The sequence below is a fragment of the Saccopteryx leptura genome, chromosome 6 (genome assembly GCF_036850995.1).
Source record: "Saccopteryx leptura isolate mSacLep1 chromosome 6, mSacLep1_pri_phased_curated, whole genome shotgun sequence".
Classification (NCBI taxonomy): Eukaryota; Metazoa; Chordata; class Mammalia; order Chiroptera; family Emballonuridae; genus Saccopteryx; species Saccopteryx leptura.
Genome location: NC_089508.1, coordinates 44,369,502 through 44,388,011, shown reverse-complemented (window position 1 = coordinate 44,388,011; position 18,510 = coordinate 44,369,502). Strand labels below are relative to the sequence as shown.

The window sequence follows — 18,510 nt, the reverse complement described above, 5'->3', positions numbered from 1 at the left end:
GTATGAGGCCTTCAGGTCAGCAGCTTGTATACAGCTCAAAATCTCTGATGGAGACACCAGGGATGTAACTCAGGCGCTGTCCACTGCACACTCGTGTGGATGAGTGATGAATTTAAAAAGATGAATGCGCTCACAAAATTCTCCAAAGCGCACTTTGAATGACTGCAGGAGATTAGATGTGAAGCCTGCTAGCTGCTGGAGATCAAGATATTGAGCAGGGTCACTTGCTATGCATGCATCTTTAAACTCTCCCAGTTTTTCAAAGTGTAGTAAAGACCTGTTTCAAAGTCAGCGATGAAGAGTACCAGCTTGTTTTCAAATGCAAACACTGCTTGTTGAGGGGATAAGACTGTATTTCCAACACCTTGCATTTTCACATTGAGCTGGATCAGATGTTCAGTCATGTCCACGAATAGTAGCCACTCAGTGTTAGCTAACTCAGGATGCTCGACGTTTTTCATTTAAAGAAAAGTCCGGATTTTGCTCTGACAAGCCGCGAAACGGCTGAGCACCTTCCCACTTGACAACCAACGCACATTGCTGTGCAGAAGCAGACCAAGATAATTATTCCCAACTTTATCCAGCAGTGTTTTAAACTGGCGATCGTTTAAAGCTCGGGCAACAATAAAGTTGACCACCCGAATGACCAGCGACATCACCTCACCAAGCTGTTCGCCACACATCTGAGCACAAAGCGCCTCCTGATGTAGGATGCAGTGAAAACTTAGGATGGGTCTCTTTTCATGTTCATGAAGAAGCGCTACGAATCCTCTGTTTTCCTCCACCATGCACGGAGCACCATCCGTACACACCGGAATAAGTTTATCCATCGGTAGATTTTTTTCTTTAGCAAACTCAGTGAAAGATTTGAATAAATCCTCCCCTCTTGTTTCTTTCATAGGCAAAAACAGCAAGACTTTCCTCACCAACAGCATACCTTGTAATCACACTTAACTGGGATAAATGACTTACGTCTGTTGACTCATCCAAAGCGAGAGAAAAGAATGGTGCTGCATTTATGTCTTTCACTTGTGTTGCCTCAGTTTGATTTGCCATCATGATGGTACAATTGTGAACAGTTTTAGCCGACAGGCATGTCTTTTATTTGTTTGATTATCTTGTCTATCTGAAAAGTCGTCAAAAAGTTCATTGGCAACATTAAGCATGAATGTTTTGGCATACTCCCCATCTGTGAATGGCTTTCCGTCTCTCACAATTGCTAAAGCCACCAGCAAAGCTAGCCGAATTCCAGACACCTTGTTGTGTCTAAACACAGAGTTGCTGCTGACCAGCTTGCACTCTGCACAGTAGCTCCTGACATGCTTTCTTCCTGCTGTCCCCTGCTGGATATTTTGATGCAAATGTAGTATGGCGTGTGCCGAAGTGCCACTTTATATTTGACTGTTTCATCGATGCAATTTTATCATTGCATATTAGACACACTGCAGAACCTGCTCTCTCTACAAAGGCGAATTCCTCTGTCCATTCTTGCTGAAAAGTACGATACTCATCTTTTTTTCTTTTAGCCATCTTCTTCGCCAAAAGGGTTTTTGCAATTAGCTAGCTGACTACTTGATTAAAAGGAGAGAAGTTTACTTCCTGACCTCACAACAACCCGTGTACATTACGCATTATCCAATAAAAATTTGGTGTTGTCCCGGAGGACAGCTGTGATTGGCTCCAGCCACCTTTATCCATGAACATGAGCGGTGGGAAATGAATGGATTATAATACATGAGAATGTTTTATATTTTTAACATTTTTTTTATTAAAGATTTGTCTGCGAGCCAGATGCAGCCATCAAAAGAGCCACATCTGACTCGAGAGCCATAGGTTCCCGACTCCTGGTTTAGCAATTTCCAAGAGCCTATCAGCGATGTTAAGTATGGACTTACTGTATAGTTCAAATTGCAACTTGTCCAAATTTCCTTTCAGGAAATTCTGACACTTCAGGCATCTGTTAGCTTCTCATTTATTTAAGATGTGTTCCTACTGTTTTTATGCATGCTCTTATCCCGGGACTGCCCTTCACCAGCATCTTAGGGAAGTTTTTTGCCTCTTTGTATTGGATTTCTTGTTTTCTAACTCTTCTATCTTCCTGTTTACCTTGGTTTATACTTTTGTTTTGGCAGAGTATATTCTCTGTAAGTGCCTGAGAAAGTTCATGGGAGTTAAACTTGAATGAATAAAAATGCCATTTTGTATGCTTATTATTAATTGGTTGATTGGTTGGTTGGTTGGGTATAGAATTCTAGTTTAAAATTTTTCCTTTGAAATTTTAAAGGCATGGATGGTTTCATTATTTTCTAGTTTCCTCTAAGCTTACTTCATTGCTCTTGAAGCCCAAAGCCATTGGGTTCCTGATTATTTATGTGATCAGTTCTTTTCGTTGTTGGCTGTTTGAAATTGCACAATACAACAATGTGCCTTGATGGAGTTTCGTTTCATCCATTGTACTGAGTACTTGAGGAACCCTTTCAATCTGGCAACTGTTTTGTTGATGACTTTCTCTAATCCTTTTTTAATTACCAGGAAAGCATGCTTGTGCTCATTCTTACTTTCTGACTCTATTTTTAGTCTTTATTTATTTATTATTTTTTATTTTAGTGAGAGAAGGGGAGGCAGAGACAAGACTCCCGCAAGTGCTGAGACCCGGATCCACCCAGCAAGCCCCACTAGAGGGTGATGCTCTGCCCATCTGGGGCCCTTGCTCTGTTGCAACCCGAGCCAATTTTAGTGCCTGAGGTGGAGGCCATGGAGCCATCCTCAGCGCCTGGGGCCAACTCACTCTAATGGGCCGTGGCTGCAGGAGGGGAGAAGAAGAGAGAGAAAGAGATTAAAAGGAGAGAGAGAGAGAAGTAAGAGGGGGAGGGGTAGAGAAGTAGATGGGTGCTTCTCCTGTGTGCCCTGACTGGGAATTGAACCGAGGACATCCACACTTTTTTTTCTTTTTGGCATACTGGTTCTTCATATTTGTAGTATTTTCTCTTATGTTTCTGAAAATATTAATGGTGAGTTTTTCCTCAGTGTTTTCTTCTGCCTACATAGTATCTGTCAGGACTAGTTACATAATTTTCAAGGCCCGGTGTGGGGCTTCTGTTTCAGCTTTTATTAAAGAATTCCAGACAGCATCAGAGGAGCATTAGCCCTGACGTGGCGTTCTTCTGCGTGGACAGTGCTCTGTGACTGCCCAGGTCATCCTATGAAGCTAACCCTGCTCTCGCGCCCAACTTGTTCTTTCTGTTTCCAGCTCTATCTTTTCTGTTGAAGATGTTTAACAATTCTTGGTTATTTGCTAATATTTAGGAGTGGATCCTGAAAAGCTGATTGGAAACTCTGAATATGTAAGTAGGGCTTATCAAGTTTGAGCTACAGTTACCAAGTATAAGATGACCTGGCTGGGCAAATCTAGTTAGGAAATTTGTCAGTATTTTTATCTTTTTCCTCAACAATGTAAGGGGGTTCTAAATAGGCTTAGCCAATTTTCTGTTGGTTTGCAAGGCATGTATGTAAGTGCAGTCAGAAAAAATTGTACTGATTCTAGAATATTTTTTATTTCCATAAAGGAAGAAGTAAGCCTTTCTAAGTGGGTGTTGAACCAGATGACCCGTTTTTCATATGGATGTGTTGGGACATAAGGAAACACATAAAACAGCTTTAGATCGTATCAGCTTGGTCTTGAGGACAGTTGAAACAATAGTGTCTACTTGTCCTAGATTCTGTAGCAATCCCAGTTGCCCATCAGTGGCTGGATCTGGTGACCTGTTCACCTCATCCCCTCTGAAGCAGGTTCCCTCATCTAGTGAGTCTTCTAGTGACTGTTTCTCTACTCCTCCATTAGATTTGAGGTGATTGGGTTGGTTAGACTCTTATTACCCTTACTTTCACAGCAGTCCACCTCATAGTCCACTAAGTTCTCCTTTCAGTATCGATGCTGATCTTTTGGTTAAGGCCAGAGTAGAAAGTCACAAGATTGCCAGGGTGGCCATGTAAGTTGACGAAATTGCCTGTCATGTCTCAGAAGGGGATGTGGGCCCTTCAGAAACTTAAGAAACTCCTGGATCCTTCCAGTGAGGAATGTATATATTTACATATAGTTTTAAAAAACATTTTTGTGGTTCAAGACAATGAAAGCTGTGGCTAAAAGGAATAGATATGTGATCAAATTCTGTTTGACACTATGTATGTATAAAATAGAGTAGACGACCAGTTGAATCGTCTTGTTCAAAGTTATGAAGATGGTAATTATTTCTAAAGATCTAGTGTATGGGATTATTTAATTCCTAATTTAAACATTTCTATGAAAAGGGCTTCTGGCAACTACTGCTTGTTGCTCCTCTGTACAGTCTTTTCTTTCCTCACCATCTGTTGTGTTTGAAGTAAAGGTGCTCCTGCTGCCACTTTCCAGGATGAAATCCAGGTCAGACTCTTTATTTGTTAATGGCCATTTTTTGTTTGTTTGGTCCTTTGTAATTTTGGTGATCTTTTGCCTGGGAAGAAATGCTTCTCTTTCTCAGGATATGTTGGAGGGAAGCGGGGGAGGAGTTAGGCTAGGTTTCCCCTATATTGCTGTGTGCTCAGGAACAACATTCTGTAGAGCAGAGTGGTGGTTTTCAACCGCTGCTGGTCCGTGGACCGGTGCTGGTCTGCCAGAAATTTTGTGCTGGTCCGTGAACAAGTCAACTACCAGCACTGGTCTGTGGACGGTTGTTGAAAAACTGCTGTTAGAGAGTCTGAAATCTTTTCAGACTCTTTATTCATATAAAATTCATATAAAAATATCTTTCCAGAGTACAATTATTAAATCATCTTGCATCGCATATTGAACAAATCACCTTACGTTTTAAAAAAAATTACAAAATTGGACTTTCTTGTGATTTCTAGATCCTGTGACTGTCATGCTTGCCATAACTCTGCCTCAGAAACTGACCTGCATTTACCTTGGCATTGCCCACAGCATGCATTTGAAATGGGAAATGCATAAATGAGGGGCCCTGTTGGCACGGTTTAGGGAGAATTATGGTAGTATATGGCAGGTTTAAGCAAAGCTGACTGGCAGTTGACTGTCAAGGTGATGGTGAATGCCTGCTTGACTAGTAGCCTCACAGGAGCTCCCTTTCTCAGCCCCAGATAGTGTATAACCGGGAGCCATGCCCTCACATTTTTTAAATATCCTAAGCTAAATGATAGGGTTGAATATTTTGCCAAACTTATCAATAGGTTTTTTTTTGTTTTTGTTTTTGTTATTTTACCTCCTTTCATACTTTTATTTAAAAACTTAAGTTTTAAGATGAGAAAGATTAAAAATTTTTTTATTTTTACTTTTCTTAAGTGAGACGCAGGGAGGCAGACAGACTCCCACATGTGCCCTGACCAGGATCTACCTGGCAAGCACCCTATGAGGTGATGCTCTGACCATTGAGGGCCATTGCTCCATTACTTGGCAACTGAGCCACTTAAGCGCCCAAGGTGAGGCCATGGAGCCATCCTAGTGGCCAGGGCCAACTTGCTCCAACTTAGCCATGGCTTCAGGAGGAAAGAGATGGATAGAGAAGGGGAGGGGAAGGGGTAGAAAAGCAGATGATCACTTCTCCTGTGTACCCTGATTGGGAATCGAATCTGGAACATCCACACACTAGGCCGACACTGTACCACTGAGCCAACCTGCCAGGGCCCCAAAATTTTATGTATGGTCATGGTATTTATTAAAACTTATTAAAACTGGCTTACTGCTGAAATAGCAGATGGCTGTGATAAAATGGGAACGTGTGAACTGAAAAAGAAACCAATGCAGATTTAATCATAATTTAAAATATCTCCATTATTCACTAAAATATTTTTCCTTTGGGTTAACTATTAATACTGTTTTCTCTTTATTCATCCTTTGATAAAACCAAAGAATAAAAAGTGAACACAGAGCAAATGACCAAGGTGGCTTTGAAATTTACTTATTCATAGATTTTTAGGAAACGGACTTTCCAAAGTCAAAGAATCTTGAAAATAAGGCAGTAACTTGTAAGAGCAAGGTTGACGTGGGCTTTTTGCTTTTTCTTTTCATGGAGTTGTCAATGGATTATAACTTTCAGGAATATCTGCTCCTCTTGTAATATAAGGAATATCAGAAGCATATTATTCACAGATGCCATAACGTTGCAAGGGCTTTAACATACATCCCCTCCTATCATTTCCCTTAAAAAAGTGAAAGAAAGAAATAAGTATCTTTCCCTTACACCTTTCCCCAAACAAATATACATAACTTTTTCCTGAGATAACTCGGAATATTTCTAATGGGTCCCCACGCTTAGCTCAGTGCCAGGCCCCAGTAGGTGTTTAGCATTTGTTGAATGGAGAAATGAATCAGTGCCTGTTTCCGAATTGATCCCTCTCATATCCATTCTCTGTAAAGGTGCTCCAGGGATCTGTCAAAAATATTGACCCAACCATGCTACTTCGCTTTTTAAAATCCTTTAGTGGCCCTCGCTGCATGAAGTTTTTCCTCTCAGACATTTTTCCTTCTAAAATTTTTTTTGATACTATGAAATTAACATGTATACTGTGGTCAGAAATTCAAACAACACTGAAAATAGATGCAAAAGACTATATGCCTCTAACTCTCCTTCTCAAATATTTAGTTTGCTGGGCATATACTGTATTGACAAGTCCCTCCCATTTTCTTCTTAATTTCAATATAAATCACATGCCATAATAGCCACCTTTAAAAAGTGTGCAATTTACTGGTGTTTATTATAGTCACAAAGTTGTGCAGCCATCACTTGTAATTCTAGGACATTTTTGTCACTCCCAAAAGAAACCCCTACACACACACATACTCTGGCTCTAAGCAACCACTAATCCATTTTCTGTTTCTAAAGGTTTGCCTATTTTGGACGTTTTCCTGCAGATGGAATAACAATATGTGATCTTTTGTGTCTGGAATTTTTTTCACTTAATATGATGTTTTCGAGGATCATCCATGTTTTATTGTATAGTCATTCACTTATTTTTATGGCTATATAATAACCCATTGTATGTATGTACATTTTATTTATCCATTCATCCACGATGGATATCTGGATTGTTTTTACCTTTCGGCTATTTTTATGGTACTGCTATACATTTTTGTGTACAAATATTTTTGTTCCTGTTCTTTTGGATGTATACCTAAGAGAAGAACTACTAGGTCATGTGTTAATTCTGTTTAATAGTTTTTGTTTTATGGTTTTTGTTTTATCATTAATTTAGACCTTTTATCTGGTAAGTTTTTAGACCAAATAATTTCTAATTTGATTGTTTTACTTGAAAGCCCCAAATAACATGTAGTATGCAAATGATGACAAATTTTTGTTTTTTCTCTTCAAATATTTTAATCTTTTTGTAATATGATGACTGACATCTTTGTTTTATTCTTGGCTCTAATTTGGAAATGTTTTTAACATTTTGCTATTGTGTATGCTAATACATTTGTAGTAGATTTTTTATATTAGGGTAAAGTTTTCTTCCATCTTGAGTCTGTTAAGAATTTTTTTTAAAAGATCAAAAGTATGGCCTCACTTGTGGCACAGTGGGTAGAGCATCGACCTGGGATGCTGAAGTCCCAAGTTTGAAACCCTGGGGTCGCCTACTTGAGCAAGGGCTCATCCTGCTTGAGCTCAGGCTCACCAGCTTGAGCACAGGGTCGCTGGCTTGAACCCAAAGGTCACTGGCTCAGGTGGAGCCCCCCAGTCAAGGCACATAAAAGAAGCAATCAATGAACAACTCAAGTGCTGCAACTATGAGTTGATGCTTCTCATCTCTCTCTCCTCCCCCACTCTCCCTTTCTCTCTCTCTCTCTCTCTCTCTCTCTCTCACACACACACAGTAATCAAGAGTATATACTAAATATTATTTAAGAATTTGAGATATGCGTCTTTCCTTTATATTGTTAGTATTTCAGGAGCATTGGGCTTTCACTACTATTTGCCTTGGGTTCTTCCTGGTTACTTCAGTGGATTTTTCTTCCTATCCAGATTGTTGGTCACATATACAAAATCTGAAAACCAATCTGAGTATCTGTGTTCTGGAACATCTGTAGTCCCAAGTTCAGCGATGGTAAAGATGTTAGAATATTACCCAACATGTTTATTTACTTCAGTCCTCTTATTTCCTTCATTTTCCCCCCCTGTAAGCTTCACAATTTAAATTCTTTCTGTTTAGATTTAAGAAACACACTCCTTTACGTGTTTATAAATATATTCCATAATTGGTTCTTCTCCTCCTACTTTATTCCTGATAAAAAACAAAGCTTCAGTGAAGTAGCAAATTATCTCTGTTAATAGGGTGCTCATCACCATGGTAATAAGGAGCTAACTCAGGGGTCTCAAACTCAACTCAGCATGTGGGCCGCAGAGCAAGATCACAGCCGTTCGGCGGCCCACACTAGGTCTACAAAAGGCAACTGTTACGCAACACTTTTCTCACTGCAGTTGAAAACAAAAAAAAATCAGTACAACAAGCACAATCGTACATGCAGTTTACTCAGTGTCATAAAACGACCAGAAACTGTAGTTCGCATCACAACTGCTGTTAACTAAGCTAATATCTAGCTAGGATGCTAGAGAAATGAAAAATACAAGTAGGCCCCTAGGCTTACTTAATTTTATCCAAAATATTTTGAACTTCGTGGATTAGTCTGCGGGCCGCACAAAATTGTTCAGCGGGCCGCATGCGGCCCGTGGGCTGCGAGTTTGAGACCACTGAGCTAACTCATACTTGAAATGGGGCAGAATGCTGGTCTGTTGCTTTTCTAAAGGACCTAAGATAATCCAAATACTTTTGTAGATCAGACAGCTGGCCTTTGCAAGGTGTCTCAGTATCCTCAGCATGCACATGATACAGCTAAGGTAGTTTATAGAGGAAGTAAAATCCCCTGAGTTGAGGTTCCATCATGTTACAAAAACTCCAAAACATATCCAGATGTTCTTTACTTTCTGCCTGTGGATAATCAAGTAGCTTCCTATTAAAGCTCATTAACAGTCTCCTTTCCCCCAAATCCACATTGGAGAGAATTAAATGAGACAAAGGTAAAAACTGATTTTACATTTGGGCCAGATTGTATAAATAAGGGCCACAAATAATCTTTGATTTAAATACAGTGTGTCTGTAAAGTCATGGTGCACTTTTGACCGGTCACAGGAAAGCAACAAAAGACGACAGATGTGAAATCTACACCAAATAAAAGGAAAACTCTCCCAGTTTCATACCTATTCAGTGCAATTCGATGTGGGCTCACGCACAGATTTTTTAGGGCTCCTTAGGTAGCTATCCCGTATAGCCTCTACAGACTCGTCACTGACTGATGGCCTACCAGAACAGGGTTTCTCCACCAAACTGCCGGTTTCCTTCAACTGCTTATCCCACCGAGAATGTTATTCCTATGTGGTGGCGCTTTGTTATAAACGCGCCGATATTCACGTTGCACTTTGGTCACGGATTCGAATTTAGTGAGCCACAGAACACACTGAACTTTCCTCTGTATTGTCCACATCTCAACTGGCATGGCCGTGGGCTGCTCCGCTGTATACACTGTGTTATGTCATCTACTGCGCATGTGCACATGCTGCCACATCATCCTACAGAAACTGGAGGGCTTTCCTTTTATTTGGTGCAGATTTCACATTTCTGTTGTCTTTTGTTGCTTTCCTGTGACCGGTCAAAAGTGTACCATAACTTTACGGACACACTGTACATTGTGGTTACATTTTGAAATGCTTTATCTTATATCTTGTTTTGAGAAATTTGTTTGGGACCTAAATTTTAGGTCTTTTCCTTAATGGTTGTGTTTAAAGCTAAGATCTGGGGAAATGGTTGGTGGGGAGAAAAATAGACCAGGATTTGAGATTTTTCTGCCTGAAACACTTTTCCTGATTTTTGGAGGATGTCAAAAATAAAACAAAATTTTCAGATTAATAAAGTAAAGAGGACTAATTTTTAGTTTAGTGATAGAATTAAAGAGTTTAGGAAAAATCAAAGTATAATTCCTTTTGGACTAGCCAGGTAATTTTCTTTATAGATAATGACCAAAAGAAGGTAAGTTTCATTATTATCAGGAAAACAAGAGTTTGAAATGCAGGATAAAGAAAAACTCCCAATAATACAAACTCTGGGGGCATTTTGATATTAATTAGAAATCAAAGACCTCCTAAAAATTTTGGTATAATTTTTTTTTATATAATTTTTATTTTATTTATTCATTTTAGAGAGGAGAGAGAGAGACAGGGGGAGGAGCTGGAAGCATCAACTCCCATATGTGCCTTGACCAGGCAAGCCCAGGGTTTCGAACCGGCGACCTCAGCATTTCCAGGTCGACGCTTTATCCACTGCGCCACCACAGGTCAGGCCACAAATTTTGGTATAATTTTTATTCAACAAATATTGTCTCTAAAGTATACTGTTTGGGGCCCTATAGATACAGCAGTGAACAAAACTTAGTCTTCCCCTAGAGCAGAGGTTCTAGCAGAGGAAGATGCACCAACACAGACACATGTCAGGAGGGAGGGGGCAGTGCTACAGAGAATACAAAGAAAGGACAAAGGGAATAGGAAATGTGAGGAGTGGCACTCCTTTAAGTGGGTGATCAAGGAGTTCCTCCCTAAAATGATGGTATTTGAGCAGATTATGTTGAAGAAAATCAGAGTGACACAGGTAAATATATGGAGGAAGAAGCAAAAGAAACGAGCAAATGTAAAGACTCTGGGTGGGATTGTGTGCTGAGGAAGAGAAACAAGTCTCATTGGAGCAAAGTAAGCAAAGGGGAGAAATACACGTAGTTGGGGGCCATCTTAGGGGAAACAAATGGAGGGTGTGGCACAGAGAAGGATGTAATAGAACTCCCCCCCAGGATCATTCTGGCTGCTGAGTTTGAGATTAAGGCATATGGGGAGCAAAAATAGAATTGAGAGACTAGTAGGAGACTAATTTGGGTGAGAAATGGTGGCTTAGAACAGGGTAGTAGCAGTGATGGTGGTGAATGATACTTGGATTCTGAATATATTTTTGAAGGGAGAGCCAGTGGGATTTGCTGATGTAGTTTGTGGGAGAAAAAAAGGGGATTATGGATAACTCAAAGTTTTTTGTTTTTAGCAATTGTAAAAATAGGGTTGTTGTTTACTAAAATGGGGAAGATTTTTGGAGGGTGGTGGTGGTATATGCACAGGAAATCAGGATTTTTTTTGGTGGGGGGGCAGGACAGGTTGAGTTTGAAATGTTCATTAGACATTCCAAGTGGAGATTCTGAATAGTATTGTCAACTTTAAAGATATAATAGCCAGTTATTTTACCAGCAAAAATGAGTTTATTCAGGAATGGCAAAGGAATTGCAATTTGGGATACTCAAGTAGTGGCAAACCATAAGACAGGTCTAGAGAGAACAAAGGAGAGGAACATTATAGACAAAAAGGAGATTGTTAGGAGAGGCTGTTATAAACAAAATGTCCATTGGAAGACCCCAGGAGTTCAAATGTAGTGGTTTTCCATTGGCTGAACCATGGCAGATTATCATTGGCTGAGTCTGTTGCTAGGCAAAGAGAAAATCTCCCTTCTTCTTGTTGGAGTCTGCAAGGTATGATGAGTGGTAGTGCATGAGAGATTCCCCTTCAGGACTTCCCACTTCATTTTAAATAAGGTTTTCTTTGCCTGACCTGTGGTGGCAAAGCATCAACCTGGAACGTGGAGGTCGCTGGTTTGAAACCCTGGGCTTGCCAGGTCAAGGCACATATGGGAGTTGATGCTTCCTGCGCCTCCCCCTTCTCTCTCTCTCTCTCTGTCTTCCTCTCTCTCCTCTCTAAAATGAATAAAGTCTTAAAAAAAAATAAGGTTGGCCCTGGGGATGGCTCCTTGGCCTCTGCCCCAGGCGCTAGAGTGGCTCTGGTCTTAACTGAGTGATGCCCCGGAGGGGCAGAGCATCGCCCCTGGTGGGCAGAGCATCGCAGTGGTAGAGCGTCTTGCCCAGTGTCTCAGTGGTAGAGCGTCTTGCCCAGTGTGTGGAAGTCTTGGGTTTGATTCCCGGCCAGGGCACACAGAAGCACCCATCTGCTTCTCCACCCCTCCCTCTCTCCTTTCTCTCTATCTCTTCCCCTCCCACAGCCAAGGCTCCATGGGGGCAAAGTTGGCCGGGCGCTGAGGATGGCTCCATGGCCTCTTCCTCAGGCGCTAGAATGGCTCTGGTTGCAATGGAGCAATGCCAGATGGGCAGAGCATCGCCCCCTGGTGGGCATGCTGAGTGGATCCCAATCGGTGCTTGCGGGAGTCTGTCTCTACCTCCCTTCTTCTCACTTCGGAAAAATAAAAAAAATTAAATAAATAAATGAGGTTTCCTTTATTCAGTGTCACAATATACACACCTGGAGTCCTGGAAAGCAGTTTGGACAGGCCACTTGGCACAGTATATAAGTTGTATTTAGAGCCATTAGACTATAGGTGGGGGAGTTAGGGCCATTCCCAAATTATCTGAAGAGCCCTGGGGCATCTTGCAAATTCACAGTGGTCGTTGCAGAATATTTAAACATTTCTAGGAAAACAGCATGGATGGTGTGTATGCTTGTCATGTGTTTTTTTTTTTTGTTTGTTTGTTTTTGTATTTTTCTGAAGCTGGAAACGGGGAGAGACAGACAGACTCCTGCATGCGCCTGACCGGGATCCACCCGGCACGCCCACCAGGGGGCGATGCTCTGCCCCTCCGAGGCATCGCTCTGTTGCGACCAGAGCCACTCTAGCGCCTGGGGCATAGGCCAAGGAGCCATCCCCAGCGCCCGGGCCATCTTTGCTCCAATGGAGCCTCGCTGCAGGAGGGGAAGAGAAGACAGAGAGGAAGGAGAGGGGGAGGGGTGGAGAAGCAGATGGATGCTTCTCCTGTGTGCCCTGGCCGGGAATCGAACCCGGGACTTCTGCACGCCAGGCCGACGCTCTACCACTGAGCCAACCGGCCAGGGCCGTCATGTGTTTTTTAAAATTATAAAAAACATGTTTGAGATGTGAACATGTGTGTGTGTTGTATATTCCTATGTTGCTGGGATCAGCTGGGTGCAGCTTTGTATATGTACTTAGTGTTTCACACAGAAGAAATCATACATAAGCAAACATAAGATTCACATTCTACTCAAATTATTCTCCATTATGTCAGTCAATCCGATATAGCAGAACTGATTGAACTTAACTAGAAGTTCCTGGAGGGTGGAGTAGAGAATCTGCCCTGAAAACTGGAGAACTGTTGCCTAGAGGCCCAGGAGAGGGCTTGTGGAGATTTGCACAATATGTCTTAAGAAAGCGATTTCTTTTATAAAATTCATGCATATTTTGAATTCTTTCTCCAATATATTATTCTGTTCTTAAACCTTAATGTTTAAAATTATATGGGTTAACATTTGTTTCAAGAATTAATGGGTAAGGAGGCTGATTTCTTTAAAGTGAATATCCTGCTCAACTTTGAGATAAGATGACTTTCAGAAAATTAGGGGAGATTTGGGTTATAATATATGAGATCAGACATCTTTAGAAAGAACATTATCTAGTAAATGAGCATTAGAGAGATTTAGAACAGTTAAAGGAATTAGTTCAAACTCAGAAGAGTATGAACACCCAGGAAACTAAATTCCACCTAGTTATATCAGCTGAAGAAAGTATGGTATATAACATGAAGATTAGGCCTTTAGTATGCTTAAAAACAAAAAAATTCAAGCCATGTTTGTTCTGCCTCTGAAGAGAGGGGATGGGCAGAAGAGGCTAGGCTGACTCTTCATTTTATTGAGTGAGTACTTTGGTTCTTGGTAGGGGGTTATAATCATTTGTGGAACAAAACCTAAGTTCAAGATTCATTATAGCTTGGTTGAATTCTTCCTTAGATAATTCTTCTGTCTTTGCTTTTTTCCTGCGTAACCCAAACCTTCTGATTTAATAATTTTAATACTAGGAGAAGGGATAATATGAATGGAAGATTCACATGTTCTCATTTCTGAAACTGGAATTTTGATCCCCATTATGACTTACCGTATTTCCCCATGTATAAGACACCCTAGGTATAAGACACACCTTAATTTGGGGGCCCAAAATTTGAAAAAAATGTATTACATACAGTTATTGAACTCAAGTTTTATTCATCATAAAATTCATACAACTCCTCATCACTGTCAAAACTCCCGTCCATTAGCTTGTCCTCATCTGTGTGATGACAAATCACTGTCTTCAACAATGAGCTCAAAAACCAGCATGAAAAAGCGGGAAATGCAAGTAAAAAATCTACAACTCCTATATAAGACGCACCCAGTTTTTAGACCCCAAATTTTTCGAGAAAGGGTGTGACTTATACATGGGGAAATATGGTAAAAAGGCACACTGATTTATAGGATAAGCTAGCTTTGGGAGCTCCATTAACTGGGAGTGCACTGATAGAAGTGAGTTCCTGGTTCTTTATTAGTATATGAAGTCGTGGCTAATTGGTCATCTCATTATTTCCTTATAATTCTCAAAATTTATAATTCCACAGTAAAGAGAGCCTGTTCAGAAAGACAGACTTGTTTTTTAAAGGCATTTTGGGATAGGTCGCCCTCTTTTTAAAAAATATTTTATTGATTGATTTTTGGTGAGAGAGGATGGGGGAGCAGAGAGAGAATGCACAACATTCATCTGTGTCTGTGTCTGCCCTGACGGGATTGAACTAGCAGCCTCTGTGCAGTGGTCCCCAACCTTTTTTGGGCCATGGACCGGTTTAATGTCAGAAAATATTTTTATGGACTGGCCTTTAGGGTGGGACGGATAAATCACGTGACCAAGACGAGCATCAAGAGTGAGTGAGTCTTAGATGGATGTAACAGAAGGAATCTGGTCATTTTTAAAAATAAAACATTGTTCAGACTTAAATATAAATAAAACGGAAATAATGTAAGTTATGTATTCTTTCTCTGCGGACTGGTACCAAATGGCCCGTGGACCGGTACTGGTCCGCAGCCTGGGGGTTGGGGACCACTGCTCTAACCAACTGAGCTATCCAGCCAGGACTGGGATAGGTCCATTTTTTAAGACCAGAAAGAAAAGTTTCACAGTAATTTAATTGTTTTCTGATAAAATTTGCCTGATATTTCAGGGGATTTCCATTTCCTCTATGCCTAGTAACATGCTAGAAAAAAATGTTAATTTCAGTATTATTTTTCTATTTATTTATCTGTTTATTTTTGAGAGAAAGGAAGAGAGGGAAAGAGGGAGGGGAAAGAGAGGATTGAGAGAGAGAAACATCAACTCGCTCCACTTAGTTGTGCCATTTCTTCTCTTATGTACCCGGGCTGGGTCTTCAGCTGGAGCCCTGGGCGGGGTGAGTCAAGCTGGTGAACCTGGGGATTCAGCCTGCACTCTATCCACTGCGCCACTGGCCAAGGCAATGTTGTTGTTTTTTGCCTTATGGCTAGCTTTTGTTTTCATATTAGGGTCAAAGGTAACTTTCTTCTCATTTGAACTTCCTGTTTCTTGTTCCTCTGCTGATACTCCTTCTTCCACTTCCCCATCTTTCCATATGAAAGCCTGTGATGAGCATTTACCTGTAGTTTTGATTTGTGTGTTTCTGGTAACCATGCAGGAAATTTAGAGCTGAATGGTATAAGATAGCCAAGATATCACTTTTCTCTTTCCATCCAGATTTAGTTTTAGTACTGAAAACTTAGTAAATATTGTGTCCTCATTGCGAATAGTGAAGTGACCTCAAGAATAGCCTACTGATTTGAAACCTAGTTTCTGGGTGTTCCTCTTTTCCCTATGTTGTTTCAACCTCTTTTAAGTTTTTCTTAGGGGAGGGTCTACATAAATAGAAGTTAGTTCCTGAAATGAGACATATTGCAAATGTTTTCATGGGGAGAGCTTGATGTGTGTGTGTGTGTGTGTGTGTTTCCAAAGTTAGAAGCAGGAAGGCAGTCAGACAGACAGACTGACTCCTGCATGCACCCAACCGGGATCCACCTGGCATGCCCACCAGGGGATGATTCTCTGCCCATCTGGGGTGTTGCACCGTTTCTGCCAGAGCCATTCTAGCACCTGAGGCAGAGGCCATGGAGCTGTCCTCAGCACCCAGGCCAACTTTGCTCCAATGGATCCTTGGCTGTGGGAGGGGTAGAGAGAGAGGAAGGAGAAGGGGAAAGGTGGAGAAGCAGATGGGTGCTTCTACTATGTGCCCTGACGGGAAATCGAACCCGGGACCTCCACACGCCGGGCCGAAGCTCTACCCTGAGCCAACCGGCCAGGGCTGGTATATCTTTATTTAAATCTTTTTTAACTTAAAATGTGTTGTGTTTTGAATTTTTAGTGTGTCAGAAAATGTCAATGTTTGAAACAGTGGCTACATCATTACTGTGATATTGTGCAAATTTCAGCTTCTGAGTTTTTCTCTCCTTTTCAGCACAATGATTGCAGAATGTGAGGTACAAAAACGTTAAGGGATAAGAGGTCTGTGGTGACATGAGGCCCACAAGGGGACAGGCATTCAGAGACTGGGGAGAAAGAAGTAGCAGCTGGTACAAAAGCCCAAGATGCAACTGAGCTTAGGAACAGAAAGAGGGCCAAATTAGATGTTTGTGAAAATACTTTATAGATACAAAACATTCCTTTACAGCTCAGGTGCTATTGTGGTTAGGGAAGCTATAGTCCACTGAGCTGTGATTTGTTAGCTAAAAGCCACCCTATCTAGGGAGCAGAATCTTCCTTTGAGATGGAATGAAAGAGGAGGATCCACTACTCGCAAATTCCAGCATTTTGTACATTTTGATTACTATTACTTTATTTGTGCTAATAGTCTTTTTCTCTAAGATTGAAAGTAGGAGGCCCTGGCCAGTTGGCTCAGCGGTAGAGCGTCGGCCTAGCGTGCGGAGGACCCGGGTTCGATTCCCGGCCAGGGCACACAGGAGAAGCGCCCATTTGCTTCTCCACCCCTCCGCCGCGCCTTCCTCTCTGTCTCTCTCTTCCCCTCCCGCAGCCAAGGCTCCATTGGAGCAAAGATGGCCCGGGCACTGGGGATGGCTCTGTGGCCTCTGCCCCAGGCGCTAGAGTGTCTCTGGTCGCAACATGGCGACGCCCAGGATGGGCAGAGCATCGCCCCCTGGTGGGCAGAGCGTCGCCCCCTGGTGGGCGTGCCAGGTGGATCCCGGTCGGGCGCATGCGGGAGTCTGTCTGACTGTCTCTCCCTGTTTCCAGCTTCAGAAAAATGCAAAAAAAAAAAAAAAAAAAAAAAAAAAAAAGAAAGTAGGAAAGAGAGGAATAGGCTTATGACTAGAAATTTTGGGTGAGGGACTTTATAATTTGTTACCATGTTTGGCTTTGCAGTTTGGTATATTATAGTTTTGCCATCTGTTAAATAACCTTGTACTGAAACCTGATCTTGGGTATCAGGTTCTGTCCTTTGTGGTTTAGTTTATTAATAGTGGAAGAACCTAAGGGTTCTGGGTGTGAACTCTGCATACTTTATAATTAATTTAGAGCCACGGTAGTTACAGTTTTCTGTTGAATTAATGAAGCACCATCACTTCATAATAAAATTTAACATATGTAGAAAATTTGCAGGAATAACCAAAATTTGATAACAGGACATAGTTTGTTTTCATAGCCCTTAAGGATTGAAGTATCTTTAAACTGGGTGTGCTTGTCCTTTCTAGTTTGGGTGTGTAGGAGTCTGTTTATCAGAAATTGTGGTGGTGCTTTTTTTTTTTTTTTAATCTTTGTAAACATGACCCTAGACAGCTGTATTTAATATAGTAAAGAATCATGGGGAGACTTTATGGTGTTTCTTTTTGGGTCTAGTGTCTGTGAATTTTAGTATTTAAAAAATGTGGTTTGGGGCTTTGAGAATGAGAGGGAAGCTGCCTAACTCTTAGCTGAATGGCTGCATATGTTGACTGTTCTGTCCAGAGGTTATTAAGCAACATGAACGTTGTTTTTACTCTAGTTAAACTGACAGTATTTAGTTAAATAACTTTGTTATGGAAGTGTTTGTTTGTACATGGCTGGTGAGTGGGATTTTCTTTAAAATCTGATATTGCATTGTAATGATTTAGGTAACTAAAGTGCTGGGAAAAAGCTATTACTCAAGCCAAACTACTTTTTGCTGCAGAAAAGTAAACAAGATTAGAGGTGACCATGGTCTGGAGAGTGTCCTCTGTGTCTTCACCTCCCCTCTCTGAGAGTGCAGGGTGCTAGACAAGGAAGCGAGGGTGGGTGGAGTTGTTTAATTGCGTCAGCTTCCTGGGCTGCCCAAGTATTGATTAGACACTCACGATGTTCCACTTAAGAGATTCTTGCTGATTGGCTGGTTTCTTTTAAGTCCTTAGGTTTGACATTGATTTTACTCTAATGAACGCTTGCTATGTATCAGGCACTGTGCTGCATGCTCTATGAGAGATACAGAAAGAAGTAAGATTATTCATACCTTTTAGGGGTTTACTGTGTGGTAGGGGAGATGAAGACAGGAAGACCATGGTAAGTGTTTGAAGAGAGGCACAGTTCTGG

The 18,510-nt window shown here is 41.3% G+C and overlaps 1 protein-coding gene across 7 annotated transcripts in view; it reads left to right on the top strand.

The window, feature by feature from the left end:
- FBXO34 (F-box protein 34) overlaps positions 1-18,510 on the top strand; it is a 98,387-nt gene that overhangs the window by 48,566 nt on the left and 31,311 nt on the right. The window contains exon 1 of one of the 7 annotated variants that reach the window (XM_066342145.1): positions 18,365-18,480. The exons of the other annotated variants lie outside the window; for them this stretch is intronic. The gene's annotated coding sequence lies outside the window, so the exon portion shown is untranslated. Of the gene's footprint in view, positions 1-18,364; positions 18,481-18,510 lie in introns of those variants that run through there. 7 annotated transcript variants of the gene reach the window in all.